We start from the raw sequence: 23,828 nt of genomic DNA, 5'->3' as shown, positions 1-23,828 counted from the left end.
TCATCGTTTCCGACTGGAGCTCTAGCGATGACGGCTGCACTTCGGCAATCCCAAGTGACCGTAACATCCTCTTTGACGATGCCGGTGATTGAGGCCACTTAACGCTGCGACCTAGAGAAGAGCTTCTGCAGTTCCCCGCGAACGACCGCTCTCATGGCAGGACATCACTTCCAAGTGATTGAACATCGGTGTAGTTTTGGCGGTTATACTGCCTTCTCCGCATAACGAGCGTCTTCCCGATGGTTGTTGATTCGCAAACAAATTTAACAAAACTGTCCTGGAGGGCGGGGGGGAGGGGGGTTGCGTATGAATCTGACGAAGAGCTCCTGTATTACTCCACGCATGAGGAACCGAATTTTCTTCTCCTCAGGCATATCAGGCTCGGCGTGGTGGAACAGGTGCGTCATCTTCTCGGTGAAGGTCGATATGGTTTCTTTGGGTAATTCTACGCGGGCTTCTACCACTTGCGCACCATGTTCGTAAAGGTCCGAAGGAAGCCGCTCCCACACTGTTGGGGTTGACTCTCGGTTCTCGAACCACGTTCTGGTGGCGCCTTCTAAGCCGAAGTGTACATGCCGCAGCATGTCTTTGGAGACCCAGTTGTTGAAAGACGCGATGCCCACGTAGATCGACGATCCATGAAAAGATGGTGGGTCCCGTGGGTGTTGCAGACGAATGGGGACGCTGGGGAGCCATTGGAGTGGTTTTACACACGATCGTTTTGGTCTTCTTCGGTAGAATTCCATGCTACGGGGGCATCTGTTGCAGTAGGCGGCTTGCTCGATATTCCAGGATGACGTCGGCGTTGTCTTTGTGGTCCCGGCTTCGATCACAGCTTGTCGAGGGCGTCCGGTACATGAACGAACTAGCACCTACACCAGATGTCACGTGGTAGTGATGCGGAAGAAAGCAGCAAAACTGGGAATGACGAAACTAGCGTTTATTCGGGCGAACTTGTGCCCTCAAAAACGGGCTACACTCAAAGAACGGCGATGGCGGCGATCGTCGAAAATTTGACCAGTGGGTTAAGCGCGTCGGCTTTCGTACATCAGTCATCGAATGTTCCTGAGTAATCGCTGATGCCTGCGCCTCTTCCAGAATGTTCTACAACAGTCACGTCGTGCATGCATGAAATCAGATTACACAAGTTTCGGTGGTAACACACAGAGGATAGAACCATTGATAAAATTCGAGAAACTTCTGGTACATGAAGGCGCGTCATGCCTTGTACGACAACATTTGTTAGGAATGAAACATAGTCACTCGATAAAGATAAACACGTGTCAATATTCCGCCATGGTCAAGCTGTCATCCTGCAAGACCCTCTACTACTGCACTATAGGAGAGAGCATTCGCAGACAACCCCTCTGTGTTGTGTGCATTGTTCGGGAAGTCAATGAGGCTTGCTATGGCGCCAGCTCGCAACGTCGTCAGCACTCGCGTGCTGCTTTAATTGCCACGTGGGAGTAAAATTGTGCGCCAACGGGCCTTGACGACATCAGCATGGTCGATACAGCTGTTCACCTGCTCAGGCGTGAACGCTCCAAGCATTTATTGTGGCACAATGACCAAATAGAAGACATGGACGGTGTAGGCCTATTACTGCTTGTTGATGCGTTTAAGTACAGACAATATCGCCACATATCTCCCTTAACACATTCTACGTCATCGCCACTCTAATCCCCATAAAGGTGAAGCTTTGACGACGGCTGCATGACGACGCACCGACGACGATGGAAGGACAAAACATTACGTCAATTGTACGACAAAAGCTACATGACGATGGCGGCATGATGCTAATTAGATAGCGACGTTCGAAGAATGATAATAGTATTACGTAGCCTCCAGTGGCGCCAAGCTGTCTACCAACTTGAACATTTAGGTAAGTGGTCACGGTCATGAGGCGTCGTCATCGTTCCAGCTTATTCGTCTGACTGGATCAATACTGTCATCGTGACTACCACTGCGCCTACATAGAGACCAAAATTGTATAATAGCTTCGGCCACCGCGTGTCTGCTCGTTGTCGTGATACCACCCTTTTCGTTGCATGGATCCTCGTCAGTTTGTGTTTGTCATTGGACACTGGTCATGCCGTTGTCATCACGCCATTGTCAATATGCAGTCGTCAGGCATTCTTGGTCACGCCGTCTCCGTGATGCCATCATGGTCAGTATACCACCATCACTTCCTCTTTCATCTCACTCTAGTCATGCTCTCGAGATCGCGCTATTTTCGCCATGCCAGCGTTGTCATACAGAATTAATGATACCATAGACATAATGTCACGGTCATCATACACTCGTCCGCTCGTCGTCTTCACACAAATATCGTGCCGTCATTGTCATTGCGTGGTCTTCATGGGATCGTCGTCCTGCGCTTGTCGCCATGAGTTTATTGTCTCACGTTCACCTACAGGCCGTTGTGGTCATTTTATCCTGACCGTTGTAACTTCGTGCTTCCACACTCGCCAGCGTTTGTCGTCGCAGAGTCATCATACGATTTCTGTCATTCCCTCATTGTCACGCTTTCGTTTTATCATCGTAATACCTACAGAAACGTCATCCCACCGTCGTTTAGCTGTCAGTGTTTCATCCACGTCATTACATCTCCGTTGTCTTACCGTGCTAAAGCTGTCGTGATTCCGTCGTTAATATAAGACCATTGTAAGCTCATTGTATTCATCGCATCGTCATGAGACAGTCGCTGCCAAGCTTCCATTATCATACTGTCGCCGTGTCATGGCGGTAGCGATTCTTGTAATGCAGTCCGCAGACAATCATTGTCATACAGTCGTCGTGGCCGTGTTATCGTTCTCACCCAAGCTTCACCATCCCTCTCGTCATGCTGTTGTTGTCACACCATTGTTGCCTTGCACTTCTCATCATATCATTCTCATACCGTTGTCAGGCTATTGTAATTATTGTCCTAATTCTCGGCATGCCGCCGACGTCACACTATTGTCACAGTGTCATCGTCACCGTGCCGCCATCGTCACGCTGTCGTCTTACCATCATCATCGTTTCAGAAACGGTATTGCATTGTCGTAAAGCCGACGTGATACTGCGTTCGCCATTCTATCAACTTGATTCCTTCTGCATTACTATAGAAGGACAGCGGCGGTATAGTGGTAGAACATCCGCCTCGTGTGAAAGAGGACTGTGGTTCAAATCCCGGTTACGCGCAATTTTGCACCGGATAAAAAAATCCGCGAGTTCATAAATTTGCATAAACAGGCCTGGAGTGTGGCCTGATTTCGGTGAGGAGAACCGGTAACATGTTTTCATACCAGAGAAGGATTGGCCACACTGGTGCAGTACTTGGCCACAACCTCCTATATGTACTGAAAAATCAAACCTCGGCCCTCAGTCCCCAGCAGCTGCGAATCGACTGACCACGGCGGCGGTCGGACCTGTGACGCAGCAGAGGATGCAAAGACTCCCTGGTTCCTTACAGGCCGCCATTGGAATCTTAACCTGGCAACGTTTAACGCTAGAACGTAATCTAGTGAGACGAGTCTAGCAGTGCTGTTGGAGAAATTAGAGGGCTGTTAATGGGATATAATTGGGCTGAGTGAAGTTAGGAGGAAGAAAGAAGAATGTACAATTCTGAAAAGCGGGCACGTCCTGTGCTACAGGGGCTTAGCGGAGAGACGAGAACTACGAGTCGGATTCCTGATTATAAGGATATAGCTGTTAACATATGGGAATTGTATAGCATTAACAAGAGGGTGGCAAGTCTTGTTGTGAAACTCAATGAGAGGTACATATTGAAGGTACTACAGCTCTACGCCCCTACATCCAGTTTTGATTACCAGGAAGTCGAAATCTTCCATGAAGACGTGGAATTGGCGATGGTTAAAGTCAAAGCAAAATACACTATACCGATGGGCGACTTCAGTGCCAGGGTAGGCAAGAAGCAGGCTGGAAACAAGTCCGTGGGGGATATGGTATAGGCTCTAGGAATAACAGAGGAGTGCTATTAGTAGAGTTTTCAGAACTGAATAACATGTCGATAATGAATACCTTCTTCCGAAAGTGGGCATGGAGGAGCCTTGACGACATCAGCATGGTCGATACAGCTGTTCACCTGCTCAGGCGTGAACGCTCCAAGCTTTTATTGTGGCACAATGACCAAATAGAAGACATGGACGGTGTAGGCCTATTACTGCTTGTTGATGCGTTTAAGTACAGATAATACCGCCACATATCTCCCTTAACACATTCTTCGTCAGCGCCACTCTCGCAGTAATGCGCAGTAATTTACAGCGCCAACATATTACAGCGTATGCGCCTGCGGCCGAGAAACTACGGCGGTGAGAACTGGATATGGTGTTCTTGCATTGCCCAGGGGGCGCTGCAAAAAGGTGCTAAAAAGCGCCCTCTGTGCTCAAATGGGTCGTACCAAGCTCGGTCGTCTGCTTCGGAAAGCACGTTTACAATATGGACCCGCCACTTTCGGTTGTGTTGTTTCACGGCTGCAGCGAATATCGGGCGCCGAATATTTTTTCAGGTGGGCAAGCTGCGTAAAAGCTAGAAATTATGCAGTGCCGAATACGTGTGCGCCGTTCAAGAATTAGGCGGCGCAGTTTTAGCACCGTGTCAATCGCAAGTGAAGCGAGTCGCGTACGAATTGGAACTTCAGGTAAGGTTTGCATGCTAGCTGCTAGATTCAGGCGCACAAACGTGAGGAAATGCTTCCTATAAATGAATCCACAGCAGCGGTAAGCAGGCATCATGGGTACGGAACTGCTCGAGCACACGACGGTACGCGCCGCGATGTACGAACTGCTCGAGCGCACGATCGTACGCGCCGTGATGGCAGTGGTCTTTCGACATGCCGCGAAACGGCGGGCCTCCTGCAATCTTCGTTGACTGCATGCCGCTAAACAAGTAGTTATGCCAGCGTTGTAGTAGCGGCCATCTGTCCCTTTTAGTAACTGCTAATAACTGATGCAATGTATGAGCTCGCGCGTACGTGCGAATCGCGCTGCAGCGCGAGCTCGTGCGCTGCTCGCTTGATGTAGGTTTTAATGACAGCGCTCGAACAACGGTGTGCTGCAATCAATACTGCCTTGTTGCGCTGCCTCAACGTGCTGGCTTGAGATCAAGGATGAGCGCATTTAACTCTCTTAACCTGTGCTGCTCGTAGTGGAGTAGTGAATTGTCATCGAATGAGCCCGACCATTTGTGCTCATTTGCACACACCTGGTCACTTCACCACTTCGCATCGGTTGAATTGTTAATTGTCGCTGCGTCCGGGTCTCGAATCGTGAATTGCCAGCCATGCCTGCTGCTATGTCGGTCTGCTGTTGGGACTGTATGTGCAAAAGAGCGAACATTAGAACGCAGATAATCAAGCAAGCTTCAAGACAGGCGAAGCAGTCAGCAAGGCGCGAAGTTTCGCTTGCTGAGCGCGACGAACTGCAGCTATGCAGCGCGCCCGACGCTCCACTTCGTGAGGCCTTGAAGGAAACCGAAGAATCTGATGTTGGGATTCAGGCATTCTTGTTCATGGCAGCCCAAGACGCAGAAGTAATGAAGGTGACGACTTTTCGAGGGTGGGCTAGGCCTCTCCAGATCGGCGTCACCGATTCCTTCTGCTCCTAGCATTACGTCCCATAGCACACGGAGAGTCCGTTTTCGTTAAACTATAGGCTGCGGCGAGCTCGCAGCGTGGTCGGCGCGGTCTGTGAGAAGTGACAAGCCTTTTCGCACTCGCAACAGGGCAGAAAAAGAGGTGCGAATCGACGCAAAACTCGGCCTAGAAACGTGCTTCGCCACAGCCAGGGTTCAATACGACCCAAGCAGGTACGACCCAGATGTCGTTTCCCGTGCCGCCACCAGGCACCGCTACTATACCTCAAACTCCAGCGCAAGACGCCCATTAGGTGGTCGGTTTCCATGTGAAGGCTTTGCATTAGTTAATAATTTTGTTTTGCAAGCCTCTATGAATACTTTCGATTTGTGGTCGGCTAAACTTGGTTTACGCCTCATTTGCAACGTTTTATAGGAAACGAAGCAGCGACGACTAAGGAGGGGCGTTCTTCTTGAGCGGCTGCTGCTTAGTGCGCGGCCGTGCGGGCGCCATATCTTGAAAGCGACCTTTGACGTAGTCACAGTGCCCGCCCGCGCCGGCCTCATCTTCAATGCGATCTGTGATTTTTGCAGAGTGCGTGCAGTTCCGGTAGCTTCGTATGCGCTGTGGTTTGGACGTTTCCGTTGCGTCGAAGCGACAGATGTACGGAGGTCCATTCACTGGCTGCTGGTGCCACGGTGTCTCACTCCAGCACTTTGACTGCTAGTTTGCACGGTCGTCGAGTGAGATGTGTTCATGTTTACCTGTGTGCCCGTGCCACCGTGCTTGTTAATTTAGTAATTAAGGAAATGTTTGAAGTTTGTACGGCCGATAAAGCTACAATCTTTATTTCATATGGCCATCTACGAATTTAGTATAGTTTAGTAAGTATAGTAGCTACCGACCAATTGCAGTCGGTGCTTCGTGTTTTGGGCGAAACTGCGCCACTTTTTTTTACTGCCATGCCATGCATTTAGTCATTAGAATTATTATAACCATAAGAATGGGAGAGACCAGCAATACTAAAAAGTTATGTAAGCAGAGCAAACACTCATTTGCATGTAAAATTCTTCAAGAAGAAAAAAACATGGAAACCGCCTTGTTACACGTCTCCTCTGGCTTGGCGTCACCGAGTAGAATCGGGTCGCAATAGCAAGCCGCGCTCTTGATTTATGTATGATGTTGAAAACATGACGCTATCAAGTGTTTTGCATGCCTGCATGATGTGAATCTGAGCCTTAGGACACCCGCCGTACAAAAGAGCCCCGCTTTGGAAATCGTATAGAAAGCAATGTCGCAAATTACGTGTACCACTATTAAGTGAAATATTTGCTTGGCTTTTTTTCCTTAACCATATTCTTTTGCTGTGGTAATTCTTAACAAAATGCCATTATTATTTTTGCACGCTTTGCAGAATGAAAGTCAAAAACTCATGACACATATTCGGAAAATTGAGGTGAGTTTAACGTTCGCAATAGTTTCAAAATTTAAATAATGATGCTGCCCGAAAGCTACGTTGTCGATCCTTGCATATATAAACATGTTAAAAAGTTAAGTATGTTTTGAACAATTTGCTGAAGTTTCCATAAATATAAACGCCATGTTTACATAGAAATAACAGTTGCACTACTGACTGATTGTTGATGAGATTTCGCACTATTGATGATTTTCGTGACATGTGTGAATATTTTTTTTTCTATTTGTTTCATGAGAAAAACAAAGTGAAGTGTTCATCTCCTGCGATACCTCTTATGATGCTGAAAAATAAGATAAAAGTACCTTGCAACAATTCAACGAGGGATGGGAGCACCACTCCACCACTGCAATATTAACGCGACAGCGTTAAGGAGCTCGTGTCGCAGAAAACCCGGTGTCGTCGGCGTCGGGTGTCAGCGTCCGCGGCATTGGCCGTGAGCGATAAATCCCAGAAGGCACTTCATAAATAAAAAACATCTTGCAAGATGGGGTGGTGGGAATCGAACCAGGGTCTCCGGAGTGTGAGACGGAGACGGTACCACTCAGGCAGGAGTTTTTTTTTCTTTATTTCTAATATGACAACACAAAACAGAGAAACCAACACAAAAATGTTAAAAGCGCCAACCAGTAGCTTGGTGACGCGACATCGCTAAAAACGTTTTAATGACACTAGGTCATTAAGTACAGGATACCACGTTGGCTGCTCGTCCTGGGACTGGTACACATCTCAGATATAGGCAATGCTTTCAATGAAGTTTTCTCTTACCGATCTTACAATAGGATCTGCATGTCTGACAGCCATTCTTGTTTTCCACATGCTGTGCATGCTTAATACCATGAACATGTCATAGGGCACACCCCCGTCATTGTTAACCACACGTTCCTTCAAAACGGGACAAAATCGCCTCTAGTGAATGCAGTGTTGCCTTAGAAACGTGCAGTAGAAAGTTATACTGCGGTGTATATCGGTAATTATGACCATGTAACTTACACAAGTCGCCGTTTCACGAGTAGCGAAGTACGTTTCCGCTAAATTTCTTCTGCGCTCTGCGCACACGCAGAGCCATCTTGCGGCAAAAACAGAAGACCCCCCCCCCCCTCGGAATGTACGGCGCTGCCCCGACACGTGGCGCGCCACTCGCCCCGTGATCGCTTCCGCCTTCATGGCGTGTCGGGGCCCGGCTATCTGTGCCGATGGCGACGTCTGGCTGGCGCAGCGCGTTTGAGTAGGCGGTGCGAACGGGGTGCGATAACGCTATCGCGTTCCACTCTTCAAGACGAAGCTTAAGCGTCCTCCATTTTTTTTTATTTTTGTGTGAATTCTGATAATTTCACACTCCCAAACCTAACGTTCAACGAAAGCCACTGCTAACAAACAAACCTGTGCACAGTTTCTATAGAAATCAAGCCGACAATAAGCTTAACTCTCACGTGTACAGACAAGGCGCTCCTATTTATGAATCCCCGTGTATGTGACCTCGTGCGGATGATATAGCAGCGACCAGATCTACCCTTCAATGGTACTTCACCCGACAAACGTCACTGATCATGTCTCTGGACATGGTAACTGACCTCTCATGTGAGCAGATAAAAATGACAGAGACAATTAGGACTGCTTACGTTTGGGAATGCGTAAGCAATTTAGTCGCATTGCTTAAATGCTTTTCTTTGCGGCACTTATTACATGCACTCATAAGGTGGCGCCACCTCTTTCCCATTCGCTGCGCCGTCACGTGCTCAATGAGGTACGCACTAGGCCACACCTTTAGTCTGCTAAATGGTTTCGATGTGAAGTGTGCAAGGGCGCATGGACTAGGCGTACCTTTAGGGAAGCGGAACAATGGAGCCACCATATGGCCAACGAAGCATGCGCGTCTCGCACCTAGGGGGCACGGGCTCGATTCCCACTCAGGCCCAAACATGCCACATTTTTCTCGAAGCGAATAATTTATGTTTTTTTCAGGAACCACCCTTAGAACTTTGAGGTCACTCCACGTATGTTTTTACTCTTCTTGGCGTCGGCCACACAATCGCTGCGGATTATCGCGTAATGGCGCATATTAAGTTCCGCGGTAATAAAATTATGATACTATGAGGCAAACGTTTTTGTTCCCATCAAGAGTGAGAAATATGCTAAATTACCAGGGCATTCCTTTTGGTATCGTAAAATACATGTTACACTTTACGTTAGTTGATGGAACACCAATAAAATTTTTGATCGGCCAGATTGTGTAGGAGTCATTACGCGAAGTGAGGTTCTTATTGCTCATGTAGACCGATATATTTCCCAAAATGATAACGGGATGATGCCATCGACAAGCGTCCAATAAAACCATGCTCCCAATAAGGGCTGCGATGTCGGTTTGCTATTTTGTCTTAGCAGAGAAACGTAAATCACATTATATAAAAAACACATTACCAATAAAGAACAGCTGCCAGAATACATATAAGCACGATTTATGACTGCTGACGTATTTATTGAATTGACTCGGTTTTATTTTGCTTCGGATGCAGGCACTAGTGCTAAAAAAAGAAAGAAACTACATTTATTGAGCAGCTTGTGTCAATAATTGTACTATGCATATATCATTATGCAAATTCCGTTGTTGGTTATTTTTTCTGTCATCACATCAGTTTGCAAAGGTTGGCGCCACCGAAGTACACACGATGAACGTTTGGCACTTATTTCGGCTCGCTAAGTCACGTATTGCTATTTCATTTTTACGCAGCACAATGTAGCAGCACAGGAGGTGAACGTATGACCATGAACATTTCAAAACATCACTAAGCTCGGCACTAAATTGACCAGCACGTGCGCCATGACGTGATGACAGTACACTACCGAAGGAAGAAATAGAAAGTGGTTTAAGGGAATGTATTCCAGCGAAATATTTAGGATGTCTGAAAACAGCATATGTCCATATGGTAAAGACCTATTATTTAATTTTACCCCTAAAAATGAAAATCTCCTAATGTCATGTTATCATTTTTTGCAAGGAAGCATTCTTTGCGCCCTGTCATGCACTTTGCGGTTGGTGGCAGCGTCGGTACGTTCCTGCCCTGGATGTTTCAGGGTCCATAACTGAGAAAACTTAGTTTCTTGATTCCGTGCTATGAAGCAGGGACGACCAGAATAAAAACTGACACAGGTGACGCAAACAAAAAGGTGATAACGCCTCTTTGATTTCAATGTACCAATGCAAAATGTCATGCTTGTTTCATTTCAGATCTGCGTCACCAAGTTCCATAACACATCAATTATTTCAGCAGTACAGGAACAACCGAATTAATGACGAAATACCGATAGCGCATGTGAGCATTCAGTTAGCTTTAAAGAATAAAGACGCGCTGCATTTCAAGAATATACCACCTGAAACCCAATGCTCATATGGTTTATTTATCGGTTTCGCCACCACGAGTCGCTCAATCATCCCGCTAATAAAAGAGATGCAAGAGAAATCTGAATCTTGCGCCGACCTTCTGTGTTTGGTTTTCGTGTTGACAGCATTATTTTCCACATGTCTGCCACTAGACGCAGCAGTATTGCTAATAGGCTTTGCGTCAGCGCTTTCGTTTTATCTTTTCTAAAATGTTAACATGCCGACTCCATGGAATATTCTACGGTAGGTATGTACCTATATTGTTGCTTCACACTGTCAAATTTTACCATAGGAGGCCTGGCTTAGTGAAGCGGCAATAATGCTGCTTTTATCCAGCCACCCTCTTTCTCTCTTTCTTGACAGATGAAATGAAAATTTGATATGATTTGATTTAATTTGATTCAAGGGCGTAGACGATGACATGAGGGCATTATCAGAGCAACCGGCAAATCTCGGACCTATTCTATTACTAAGCTGCAAAGCAACCTACCGATGCGCTGACTTTCTAAACACTGAAAAGAATAACTAGCGTACATTCTAAGGGGGCTAACTGCAGCACCGTTTAAGGAAAGCAAATGTGACTGTAGAACGCAATTTAAAAAAAAAATAAAAACATGCCATCAAATCGTCGATAAAATCTGGCAATCAATACGCCTAAAAAGGAAGTGCATCAATAAAGGATTCTTTGGGAGCACCTTATTCAAGAGGGCTAAATAGACAGAAGGGTTTTCTGGTGAAATAAAAAGTGCTGAAGGTATCAAAAATGGTTCGGATCAAGATTCAGGTTACCAAGCTACTAAAAAAAGTTTATAGCGTACTTTATTGAAAGCTTTGACAAGTATAAGAAAACAATCTGTGCAGGAAAAATTGCGAAGCATATGATGCCGTTGCGCGCGAGAATATAATTACGGCAAAAAATTGATTTGGGCGAGTTGGTTCATCTTGAGTAAAACATGAAGTGGCACAAAAAAAATCCAAGACAGCAATCTCAAACATGCGCAACAGGACGAGCGCTGTAATGCTAACTGGATAATTTATTTAAAGCTCACAGAACTTTTACATGTCAAAAACCATCAATAAACAGAAGGCTGAAATGCATGCGTACTCTTCAAAGTATTGGTGCTTATCTAAAAAAATGGCAGTGGCTTAGCTCGGCTATACCAGGATATAAAGGCATAGCATGATTAGCCCTGGTTAATCTTCATTGCAAGCCCAGGTTAGTCTGGTTGTCTAGATATGTTGCGGCGTTTAGCCAGACGTTCAGCGCTCTGTTCGTCTGTTTCCTGGGCGATTCGTTTCCTCTTCATCTCGTTACGATGTCAATTTCAGGCCTCCTGCTGCTTATCAGAATTGTTGCCGTTTATACTTCCACCTCAACTGTTGTTGCGGCACGCGAGCTCTGATTTTCAGTCCTCCGACACGTTATCAAGCATGCGACGCAGCTGGCAAAGCGAGCAGAGGCGAGCGCAACAACGAAGAACACGGTGTGACGTCATGTGCCTCCTCTGAGCACGGTCACGGCGAAATCCCAAATTTGCAGCCGGTAAAGCTCTCGCTTTAAAAATGCTCTCATGTTTTGTTAGGCTGAGCGACCCTGTGCTAACGCATTTATGTCCTGCTTTGGTAATGCTGTAAGCTTCTACAATTCCTCTTAATTTTTTATTGTTTGCGTGCTTCATAAACCTAGCGCCATAGAACATTGGAGCAGTCGAGCATTTGTTCCAATGCGAAGCTAAATGACTATCGTACCTGTTTTATATTGCTTTTATGGTGCGTAGCTTTGTCATTAAAACATTGACCGTTTGGTCCAATGTACACTTTTCCGCAATCTAAAGGTATATCGTAAATGACGTCAGATGTACATTTCGTGAATTCATTTGCGCGATTCGTGAATTCCTGGCGTTTTCAATTTTTCATGCCATTACATAATTTTGCGAGTTGACAGGTAGTGGAAAACAACAAGGTGATTTGGTGCCTATTGGCCGCTTTCTTTAGAATATGGGATACCTTGTGAACATATGCTAATATATTGTTACGGGGTGAAAACAGTTAGACGTACCTTTACAGGATAATTACAATAATCGTAGCGGCTGACAAGATGGTAGAGAGCGCGCGAAGTCCAGAGCGTCGTCTTCTTCCGACCAAGATGACATCTTCTTCGTCAGCGTGTCAAATGACCCCCGGTGGCCGAAGCACCGGCTCGGTGCTGGTTAGGACGCGGGCGAGTGATACAATTTAAGGCGCGCGACATGGACCACGTCGGAGCGATGCTGAGCCACGGTTGGCTCAAGAAGGGTAATTTCGTACGTGACGTCAGTTACTTTACGCAAAATATGGTAAGGGCCATAGTAGCGTGAAAGTAACTTCTCCGAGAGGCCAACGCGTTGCGACGGCGACCAAAGGAGAACCAGGGTGCCCGGTGTGTAATGGACGTCATGATGGTGGACGTCATATAAGCGTCGCTGATTGTCCTGCGACTCCACAAGGCTACGTCGGGCACTATGGCGTGCTTCTTGAGCTTTGAGTATGGCTCCACGGGCGTACTGGGACATGTAATTCAGGCCAGCAGGCATAATGGTCACGATGGTCAGCGGAGACATACATGGACAGCATCTCAGTAAGTGTGCAGTTAGGGCGCTCGGTTAGACCGTTCGTTTGTGGATGGTAAGCAGTAGCAAGATTGTGTTTAGTCACGCACGAATGCAGAAGGTCGTTGGCAACTTTAGAAAGAATGTAGCGGCCGCGGTCGGTGAGGAGGTGCCGAGGGGCGCCGTGGTGAAGGTTGGCGTTCTCTAGGAGGAAGTCGGCGACATTGGTTGCACAGCTTGTCGGAAGAGTCTGTATGATTACATACCGGGTGGTGTAGTCTGTTGGTACAGCAATTCACCTGTTTCCCGAATCAGACCTAGGAAAAGGGCCTACAAGATCAACACCTACACGAAAGAATGGCTCTGATGGTACGTCAAGTGGCTGAAGGCGACCAGCAGAGAGTTTGGTCGGTTTTTTGCGTCGTTGACAACGCTCACACGCCGCGACATAACGGCAGACGTCACGGTAGAGACCAGGCCAATAGAAGCGCCGACGAACGCGGTCATAGGTCCGTGACACGCCAAGGTGAACGGCAGTCGGGACATCATCAAGGTGGGCGAGGACAGTCTGACGCAGATGCTCAGGCACAACTAAGAGTCGGGCAGGGCCATCCGGGCGCATGTTAGAGCGGCACAATATACCATCTTGAAGTTCAAACATGCGAAGCGAAGCATCGGGCGTCATTGAAATGAGCCGTAGAATAAGGTCTTGTAGGGAGGCGTCCCGACGTTGTTCGGCTGCAATATCGCGAAAAGCTGCCAGAGAGAGAACGGTGACACGTATGCCGGTGGCAGAAATGTCAGGAGGGTCGACGGGATGGCGCGACAAGCACTCCGCATCTTGATGTAACCGGCCGGTGTTGTACACAATTGAATGGTTGTATTCTTGAAGGCGCAAAGGCCAGCGACCAAGGCGCCCTGAAGGATCTTTGAGGGACGAAAGCCAACACAGAGTGTGATGATCAGTGAGGACTGCGAATTGGTCGTCGTACAACTAGGGGCGGAATTTACCCACTGCCCAAGCGAGAGCCAGACACTCGCGTTCGGTGATGGAATAATTGCGCTCAGCAGAAAAAAGAAGGCGGCTGGCGTAGGGAATAACACGTTATCGCCCTTGTTTCTGTGCCAAGATAGCGCCAATACCTTGACCACTGGCATCGGTACGGACTTCTTTTGGAGCTGACGCATGAAAATGAGCGACAATGGGCGGGGACGTAAGCAGCTCAATCAGCTCAGTGAAAGAACCAGCTTGCTCAGGGTCCCAAATGAATGCGGCGTCTTTCTTGAGGAACTGAGTGCGAGGGCGCGCAACGTTGGCGAAATTTCGGACAATCCGATGGAAGTAGGGGCAAAGGCCCAAGAAACTGTGAACATCCTCGGCACATGTTGGCACGGGAAAGTCTTCGACTGCCCGTATTTTATCGGGATCAGGGCGTACACCAGAAGAATCGACCTGATGCCCGAGCACAGAGATTTCCCGACGACCGAAGTGGCACTTGGACGAATTGAATTGTAGCCCCGCTTGACGGAAAAGAGATAGGATCGTTGATAGGCGTTCGAGGTGTGTCACAAAAGTCGGAGAAAAACCGGTCACGTCGTCCAGGTAACAGAGGAAGATGGACCACTTGAAACCATTTAGCAGGGCGTCCATCATTCGTTCAAATGTGGAGGGCGCACAACATAAACCGAAAGGCATCACTTTGAACTGATACAGGCCATGGGAGTAATACATGCTGTCTTCTCGTGGTCTATGTCGTCGACGGCAATTTGCCAGTATCCGGAGCAAAGGTCGATGGACGAAAAATATTGTGCTCCATGCAGGCAATCCAGGGCATCGTCAATGCGTGGTAGTGGATAGACATCCCACTTGGTTACCTTGTTGAGGTGTCGATAATACACTAAAAATCACGAACTGTTGTCCTTCTTTTTAACTAGTACAACAGGGGATGCCTATGGGCTGGAAGAAGGTTCAATGACGTCTCGAGAAAGCATTTTGTCAACTTCATGTTGGATGAATTGTCGCTCAGTAGGTGAGACCCGGTAGGGTCGCCGATGGATCGGGCTCGCATCACTTGTGTTTATTCGATGTTTTACGACAGTTATTTGTCCTAGAAGGCGCTCTCCAAGACCGAATATGTCCCAGCATGAGTTAAGGAGGCAACGTAGTTCATTAGCACGCTGGGACGGAAGGTCGGGAGCAATCATTTTTGTTAAGGCATTCAAGTCTGAAGGGACAGGGGGCGAAGCAAGAGTTGTACACGAGGAGCTGTTAGAAGGTAAAGCCGAAATGTTGTAGTCTCTGGCCTGCGTTATTTGCGCCGGGGATGTTCCGCGCGGTACTACTTGTGTACAAAGTCCAAAGTTCAATATTGGAACGCAGGAGGCGTTTTCCGAAATGGTAATGACGGTGTGAAGAAAAGCGACGTTATGCGAGAGCAGCACATCCAGATTAGGGGATACGACGTAGTCACCGTCTGGTATAGGTGGAACAGGGGAGATACCTATGTAGGTAACGGCATGGCGTGGGAGGCGAACATGCTCTGTGGAACATAGCCGTATCGTAGTATTATCGGGAGGGTCAATAGCAGCAGGTAGAGCGAGTTGCACAACACAAGGAGACCAGTCTATCAAAGCGGATTGTGTAGACAGAAAGTCAAGGCCCAGAATAAGGTTGCGAGGGCAGTGCTCTAGAACATAAAATTAAACAGAAGTATGATGTCCGGCGACACTCACGCGAGCCGGACACATGCTAATAACGGCTGGTGTTCCACCGTTGGCGACTTGGACCGCAGGCGACGGAGCAGGAGTTAGGACTTGAGAGGATTCCGAAGCTGAGCATTCATCACAGATATGTGCGCGACAGTGTCAATCAGAGCCGTAACAGGTACACCATCCACGTTCACTTTAATGAGATTCCAATGTGTGGGTCAGAAGAGGATTTTTGCGTCGGGTCGGTTTGGCAGCATCCCCTCCAGGTGCTGCACCCGTTAGTTTTCGGGAAGGGTGCGCCAGAAGGAGCTAGGGGACGGTGATCGGCGAGATGGGGATGATCGGGAGAAGTGGTGACGTGGCGAAGGAGAGCGGCCAGAGCGGATAGGGCGAGAAGTGTCGCCAGAATTGAGGGCCGTGGGATGGGAGGTAGGGCCAGGGGGGCAAAATCCACGAAGACCAACAGTGACGTAAAATGTGGCCGATATGGCCACAAGTGAAGCATATAGACTTGTCTGGAGTGCACCTTTCGGCCAGATTGCGATACCGCGTCGCGGCATTCAGGCTGCGGGTGCGTATGGCAGTACTGGCTGGACGGAGTGTAGAGAGGCCGATTAACTGAGCACAAGGTGGTCAAGCCAATGTTGGCCAATTCCTTGCGAACGACGCACTGTATGAGTGAGACGGTCGCCTGGCAATTGTAGGGGCTACACGTTGTGGTTAAGATAGGAGCTGAGGCTTCTATTTCCCGTCGGATGATGTGTAGGACGTCATCAGAGTGATCGGGTGTAGGCGGACTGCGGAGGCCGTCGCAGGTGGATGTAGCAGCCGTGCTGGGAAGGCGGGGAAATGGCTGGGCAACGCGGCGACTCTTAGCTTCTTCAAACCACCGGCATTCGGTAATATTGGCTTGCACAGTGGAAAAATTCTTGAAAACAAGGAGGTGGAGGGCATCATCTGCTGTGCCCTTAATGACGTGTGCAACATTATCAGGTTCGGACATCCTCGGATCCACTTTGCGGCACAGAGCGAGCACGTCCTGGATGTACGTGAGGTAGGATTCAGTGCACGTCTGGACACGAGAACCGAGGTTTTTTTGGGTGGCGCGCAGACGTCCAACAGGCTTGCGAAACAAATCTTTCAGCTTCTCTTTACAAATGTCCTAGCTGGTAAGTTCCGCCTCGTGGGTCTGAAACCAGACGCATGCTATGCCCGCGAGGTAAAATATCAAATTAGCGAGCATGATGGTCTGATGCCAGTAATTGCTGGAGCTCACCCGCTCATATAGTTGACGCCAGGCTTCAACATCAGTGTCGTCGGTGCCAGAAAAGGTTCCTGGGTCGCGGGGTTGTGCTAGAATGACGGTGGGCGTGGGTGCCGACGGGCCCGAAGCATCCTCGCCTTGTGCTGGCATTGTAGACGCAGCCTAGGAGCGCCCGCTGGTAAATCCATCATGATAATGATCCCGCAACCTCCACCAAAAATGTTACGGGGTTACAAAGAGTGCGGCGTATATTTATAGGATATTTACAATAATCCTAGCGGCTGACAATATGGTAGACAGTGCGCGAAGTCAAGAGCGTCGTCTTCTTCCGACCAAGCTGACAAGATCTTCCTCAGCGTGTCACAATATGAAAAGATCTCTTTTCTTTTTCCTGCTTTTCAGTTTTTCTTCCAGAGCACTTTTGTTTTTGCAGGAGTGTTTCACATAATGCTATGCTGAAATAAGACGGGTACATAACTGTTTATAGGCGTTCTATCTGCAGTAGGAGGGTATGTTTTATTTAAGGCTGTCAGGGTCTGTTCATTGCAGTTTGAATACAGGAGACGGCTATTCCCCATTTCACGAGTTTTAAATGAGCACTATTACAGGGAAGCATGCCCTTCTTAGACCTAGGTTGATAAGCCGAGTAAACATTGTGATTTGAAGTAAATTAAAGTATGTTATCTAAGAATTGTATGTCAGCGTTATTCAGCCCTTCAAAGGTGAACGCTACTCACCACCGTGCATACTATAGGTTCACAGAGCATTTTCCGTTTCTTCGTCGAATAAATAACCAGGTCGCTGCTTTAGAAGAACGAGGTGCTCGTCCAAGTAGCCATTTATGCGCGTAAATGGGGAGTGAACTAATGCATCGCAAATGCGTTCGTAAATGCTGCATAAAAATACATTTCTAAGCAAGGGTGCTATGGATGAACTGATAGAAATACCGCTTTCCATTATATACACATTTGCGTGATAATTAATGGCTGTTGACTGAAGATAAAATCCTAGGAGTAATATGAAATCTGAAATCTAATATGAAACCAAGCAGCGGTGGCGTAGAGGTAGAACACCCGCCTCGCGTGCAAGAGGTCCGTGGTCCGAATCCCGGTGCCGGCAATTTTCCACCGGATTAAAATAAAAAAAAAATCCGCGTGTTGATAAAATTGCACAAACAGGCCTGGAGTGTGGCCTGATCCCGGTGACCAGAACCGGTGACCAGAACCGGTAACGCACTCCCTCACCAGAGCAGGATTGGCCACCCTGGTGCAGTACTTGGCCACAACCTCCTATATGAACAGCACAATCAAACCCCGGCCCTCAGTCCCCAGCAGCTGCGAAGCAACTGACCACGGCGGCGGTCAGACCTGCGACGCTGCAGAGGGTGCTAAGAATCCCTGGCTCCGGACAGGCCGCCATTGGAATATGAACCTGGCAACGTTAAACGCTAGAACATTGTCTAGTGAGGCGAGTCTAGCAGTGCTATTGGAGGAATTAGAGGGCAGTAAATGGGATATAATAGGGCTCAGTGAAGTTAGGAGGCCAAAAGAAGCATATACAGTGCTAAAAAGCGGGCACGTCCTGTGCTACCGGGGCTTAGCGGAGAGACGAGAACTAGGTGTCGGATTCCTGATTAATAAGAACATAGCTGGTAACGTACAGGAATTCTATAGCATTAACGAGAGGGTGGCAGGTCTTGTTGTGAAACTTAATAAGAGGTACAAAATGAAGGTTGTACAGGTTTACGCCCCTACGTCCAGTCATGATGACCAGGAAGTCGAAAGCTTCTATGAAGACGTGGAATCGGCGATGGGTAAAGTCAAAACAAAATACACTATACTGATGGGCGACTTCAATGCCAAGGTAGGCAAGAAGCAGGTTGGAGACAAGGCAGTGGGGGAATATGGCATAGGCACTAGGAATAGCAGGGGAGAGTTATTAGTAGAGTTTGCGGAACAGAGTAATATGCGGATAATGAATACCTTCTTCCGCAAGCGGGATAGCGGGAAATGGACGTGGAGGAGCCCGAACGGCGAAACTAGAAATGAAATAGACTTCATACTCTGCGCTAACCCTGGCATCATACAAGATGTGGACGTGCTCAGCAAGGTGCGCTGCAGTGACCATAGGATGGTAAGAACTCGAATTAGCCTAGACCTGAGGAGGGAACGGAAGAAACTAGTACATAAGAAGCCGATCAATGAGTTAGCGGTAAGAGGGAAAATAGAGGAATTCCAGATCAAGCTACAGAACAGGTATTCGGCTTTAACTCAGGAAGAGGACCGTAGTGTTGAAGCAATGAACGACGATCTTGTGGGCATCATTAAGGAGTGTGCAATAGAAGTCGGTGGTAACTCCGTTAGACAGGATACCAGTAAGCTATCGCAGGAGACGAAAGATCTGATCAAGAAACGCCAATGTATGAAAGACTCTAACCCTACAGCTAGAATAGAACTGGCAGAACTTTCTAAGTTAATCAACAAACGTAAGAAAGCTGACATAAGGAAGTATAATATGGATAGAATTGAACATGCTCTCAGGAACGGAGGAAGCCTAAAAGCAGTGAAGAAGAAACTAGGAATTGGCAAGAATCAGATGTATGCGCTAAGAGACAAAGCCGGCAATATCATTACTAATATGGATGAGATAGTTCAAGTGGCAGAGGAGTTCTATAGAGATTTATACAGTACCAGTGACACCCACGATGATAATGTAAGAGAGAATAGTCTAGAGGAATTCGAAATCCCACAGGTAACGCCGGAAGAAGTAAAGAACGCGTTGGGAGCTATGCAAAGGGGGAAGGCAGCTGGGGAGGATCAGGTAACAGCAGATTTGTTGAAGGATGGTGGGCAGATTGTTCTAGAGAAACTGGCCACCCTGTATACGCAATGCCTCATGACTTCGAGCGTACCGGAATCTTGGAAAAACGCTAACATAATCCTAATCCATAAGAAAGGGGACGCCAAGGACTTGAAAATTATAGACCAATCAGCTTACTGTCCGTTGCCTACAAAGTATTTACTAAGGTAATTGCAAATAGAATCAGGAACACCTTAGACTTCCGTCAACCAAAGGACCAGGCAGGATTCCGTAAAGGCTACTCAACAATAGACCACATTCACACTATCAATCAGGTGATAGAAAAATGTGCGGAATATAACCAACCTTTATATATAGCTTTCATTGATTACGAGAAAGCGTTTGATTCAGTCGAAACCTCAGCAGTCATGGAGGCATTGCGGAATCAGGGTGTAGACGAGCCGTATGTAAAAATACTGAAAGATATCTACAGCCGCTCCACAGCCACTGTAGTCCTCCATAAAGAAAGCAATAAAATCCCAATAAAGAAAGGCGTCAGGCAGGGAGATACGATCTCTCCAATGCTATTCACAGCGTGTTTACAGGAGGTATTCAGAGACCTAGATTGGGAAGAATTGGGGATAAGAGTTAATGGAGAATACCTTAGTAACTTGCGATTCGCTGATGATATTGCCTTGCTTAGTAACTCAGAGGACCAACTGCAATGCATGCTCACTGACCTGGAGAGGCAAAGCCGAAGGGTGGGTCTAAAAATTAATCTGAAGAAAACTAAAGTAATGTTTAACAGTCTTGGAAGAGAACAGCAGTTTACGATAGGTAGTGAGGCACTGGAAGTGGTAAGGTAATACATCTACTTAGGACAAGTAGTGACTGCGGATCCGGATCACGAGACTGAAATAATCAGAAGAATAAGAATGGGCTGGGGTGCGTTTGGCAGGCATTCTCAGATCATGAACAGCAGGTTGCCATTATCCCTCAAGAGAAAAGTTTATAACAGCTGTGTCCTACCAGTACTCACGTACGGGGCAGAAACGTGGAGGCTTACGAAAAGGGTTCTACTTAAATTGAGGACGACGCAACGAGCTATGGAAAGAAGAATGATAGGTGTAACGTTAAGGGATAAGAAAAGAGCAGATTGGGTGAGGGAACAAACGCGAGTCAAAGATATCTTAGTTGAAATCAAGAAAAAGAAATGGGCATGGGCAGGACACGTAATGAGGAGGGAAGATAACCGATGGTCATTAAGAGTTACGGAATGGATTCCAAGGGAAGGGAAGCGTAGCAGAGGGCGGCAGAAAGTTAGGTGGGCGGATGAGATTAAGAAGTTCGCAGGGACAACATGGCCACAATTAGCACATGACCGGGGTAGTTGGAGAAGTATGGGAGAGGCCTTTGCCCTGCAGTGGGCGTAACCAGGCTGATGATGATGATGATGAATATGAAATCATGAACGTTTAGGCCTACTGAGTTGTGAACTTCTTGTTTACATGTTTCATTATTATTCCACGTACAGCAACCAGCAAACTGTTACAAGGAAGTGAATGAGGCAGATCTTCCAAATAGACAGAAAACCTGTTGACGCCTCCAAGATTTGCACCACAAGGTACCATCAGTTCACTCACAAATTCTTCGGAACTTCTCGCTTGGTAGGGGTCATTCACCGGCAGTTTCTTTACATGACCTTGCAAAAAACATCCGACATGCAATTGCCTTCAAGTCTTTTCAGGTACAATAACCCTTAGTGACTAGTTTGGCTCACCTTATTTGTTTTGAACGGAAAAAACACTTCCAGATACCGAAATTCTGCTTTGCTAGTCATCTTCCTTATAGGTTCAACATTGAGATCTCCAGGGAATTGAGAGCAGCATTTCATTGCTTTTACGGATCAAATTTGACTGCTTTAAAATTCTTCGTAACTGCGTCGTCGATTTTCGCTCTTTAGAGGCGTTCTGGTAAAAGGACGAACACGCCTTTTTTGTGGGACTGAGGGGCATTTATGCTGTTGTCCTTCATCCGGCATAACACTTTTTTACATGGTGCTATACGTTGCATCCTGTGTTGAACATTCTTAATAACAATGTCAACGCTTTATCTGGTTGCGTGATCCCGTTCATGTTCACAGGCCTTCTCTGCCATATCTCTTGTCATGGATAGAAACTGATCAGCAGAAAATTTCGGTTCAGAGCTGATTTTCGCACTTTGCCGAGAACAACCTTCATGCTATGAGAGAGACCCACTCCACGAAGAATGGCGACGTTATTAGACGGCCTAGCTTTCGGATTTGGCGTCCCCAATGAAAGCGCTACTCCCTGCCACAAGAATTAGGTTCACTGCCTTCAAACAATCTATCCTTGCTGAGAACGGGAGTCCATGAAGGGGTCTTTACCTTCCTGAACCAATAACTGAAGCCTATCGTTGAATATACGAATATGTCACCATTTTTCTGACCTAGGCCTGTTTTATATCATGCTGTGTGTGTGCGTTTCTGATTTTGTTCTCGTCTTCTTCGTACCGCTTCGAGTTTTCCTCATAATTATCACAGAATCCATCTTGCGCTGACTGTCGACAGCAAGCCAATTAGCATTCAAGCAATGCAGTGACACACTCTATTGCTGAAGTCACGTTAATTTAAAATCTCTAGTGGTCATTCTGAGATTCCTAATGCCTGCGCTACATGCGGCATACAGTGTGTCCTATATCGGCCCAATTCGCTGAGGCACTCACTACCAGATGTCACCCATAAAGGTGAAGCTTTGACGACGGCTGCATGGCGACGACGCACCGACGACGATGGAAGGACAAAACATTACGTCAATTGTACGACAAAAGCTGCATGACGATGGCGGCATGATGCTAATTAGATAGCGACGTTCGAAGAATGAGTATTACGTAGACTCCAGTGGCGCCAAGCTGTCTACCAACTTGAACATTTAGGTAAGTGGTCACGGTCATGAGGCGTCGTCATCGTTCCAGCTTATTCGTCTGACTGGATCAATACTGTCATCGTGACTACCACTGCGCCTACAGAGACCAAAATTGTATAATAGCTTCGGCCACTGCGTGTCTGCTCGTTGTCGTGATACCACCCTTTTCGTTGCATGGATCCTCGTCAGTTTGTGTTTGTCATTGGACACTGGTCATGCCGTTGTCATCACGCCATTGTCAATATGCAGTCGTCAGGCATTCTTGGTCACGCCGTCTCCGTGATGCCATCATGGTCAGTATACCGCCATCACTTCCTCTTTCATCTCACTCTAGTCATGCTCTCGTGATCGCGCTATTTTCGCCATGCCAGCGTTGTCATACACAATTAATGATACCATAGACATAATGTCACGGTCGTCATACACTCGTCCGCTCGTCGTCTTCACACAAATATCGTGCCGTCATTGTCATTGCGTGGTCTTCATGGGATCGTCGTCCTGCGCTTGTCGCCATGAGTTTATTGTCTCACGTTCACCTACAGGCCGTTGTGGTCATTTTATCCTGACCGTTGTAACTTCGTGCTTCCACACTCGCCAGCGTTTGTCGTCGCAGAGTCATCATACGATTTCTGTCATTCCCTCATTGTCACGCTTTCGTTTTATCATCGTAATAGCTACAGAAACGTCATCCCACCGTCGTTTAGCTGTCAGTGTTTCATCCACGTCATTACATCTCCGTTATCTTACCGTGCTAAAGCTGTCGTGATCCCGTCGTTATTTTACGACCATTGTAAGCTCATTGTATTCATCGCATCGTCATGAGACAGTCGCTGCCAAGCTTCCATTATAATACTGTCGCCGTGTCATGGTGGTAGCGATTCTTGTAATGCAGTCGGCAGACAAACATTGTCATACAGTCGTCGTGGCCGTGTTATCGTTCTCACCCAAGCTTCACCATCCCTCTCGTCATGCTGTTGTTGTCACACCATTGTTGCCTTGCACTTCTCATCATATCATTCTCATACCGTTGTCAGGCTATTGTAATTATTGTCCTAATTCTCTGCATGCCGCCGACGTCACACTATTGTCACG

The 23,828-nt window shown here is 47.3% G+C and overlaps 1 long non-coding RNA gene across 1 annotated transcript in view; it reads left to right on the top strand.

The window, feature by feature from the left end:
- Positions 1-7,067, top strand: part of LOC140214347 (uncharacterized) — a 199,309-nt gene extending 192,242 nt beyond the window's left edge. Inside the window, exon 3 of the long non-coding RNA XR_011891297.1 lies at positions 6,990-7,067. This is a non-coding gene — a long non-coding RNA (uncharacterized lncRNA). The remainder of the gene's footprint in view (positions 1-6,989) is intronic.
- Positions 7,068-23,828: the final 16,761 nt, after the last annotated feature.

This window comes from Dermacentor andersoni, unplaced genomic scaffold, assembly GCF_023375885.2.
Source record: "Dermacentor andersoni unplaced genomic scaffold, qqDerAnde1_hic_scaffold ctg00000039.1, whole genome shotgun sequence".
NCBI classification, from domain to species: Eukaryota; Metazoa; Arthropoda; class Arachnida; order Ixodida; family Ixodidae; genus Dermacentor; species Dermacentor andersoni.
The sequence above is the reverse complement of the archived record's forward strand: the minus strand, read 5'-3'. Positions and strand labels throughout refer to the sequence as shown.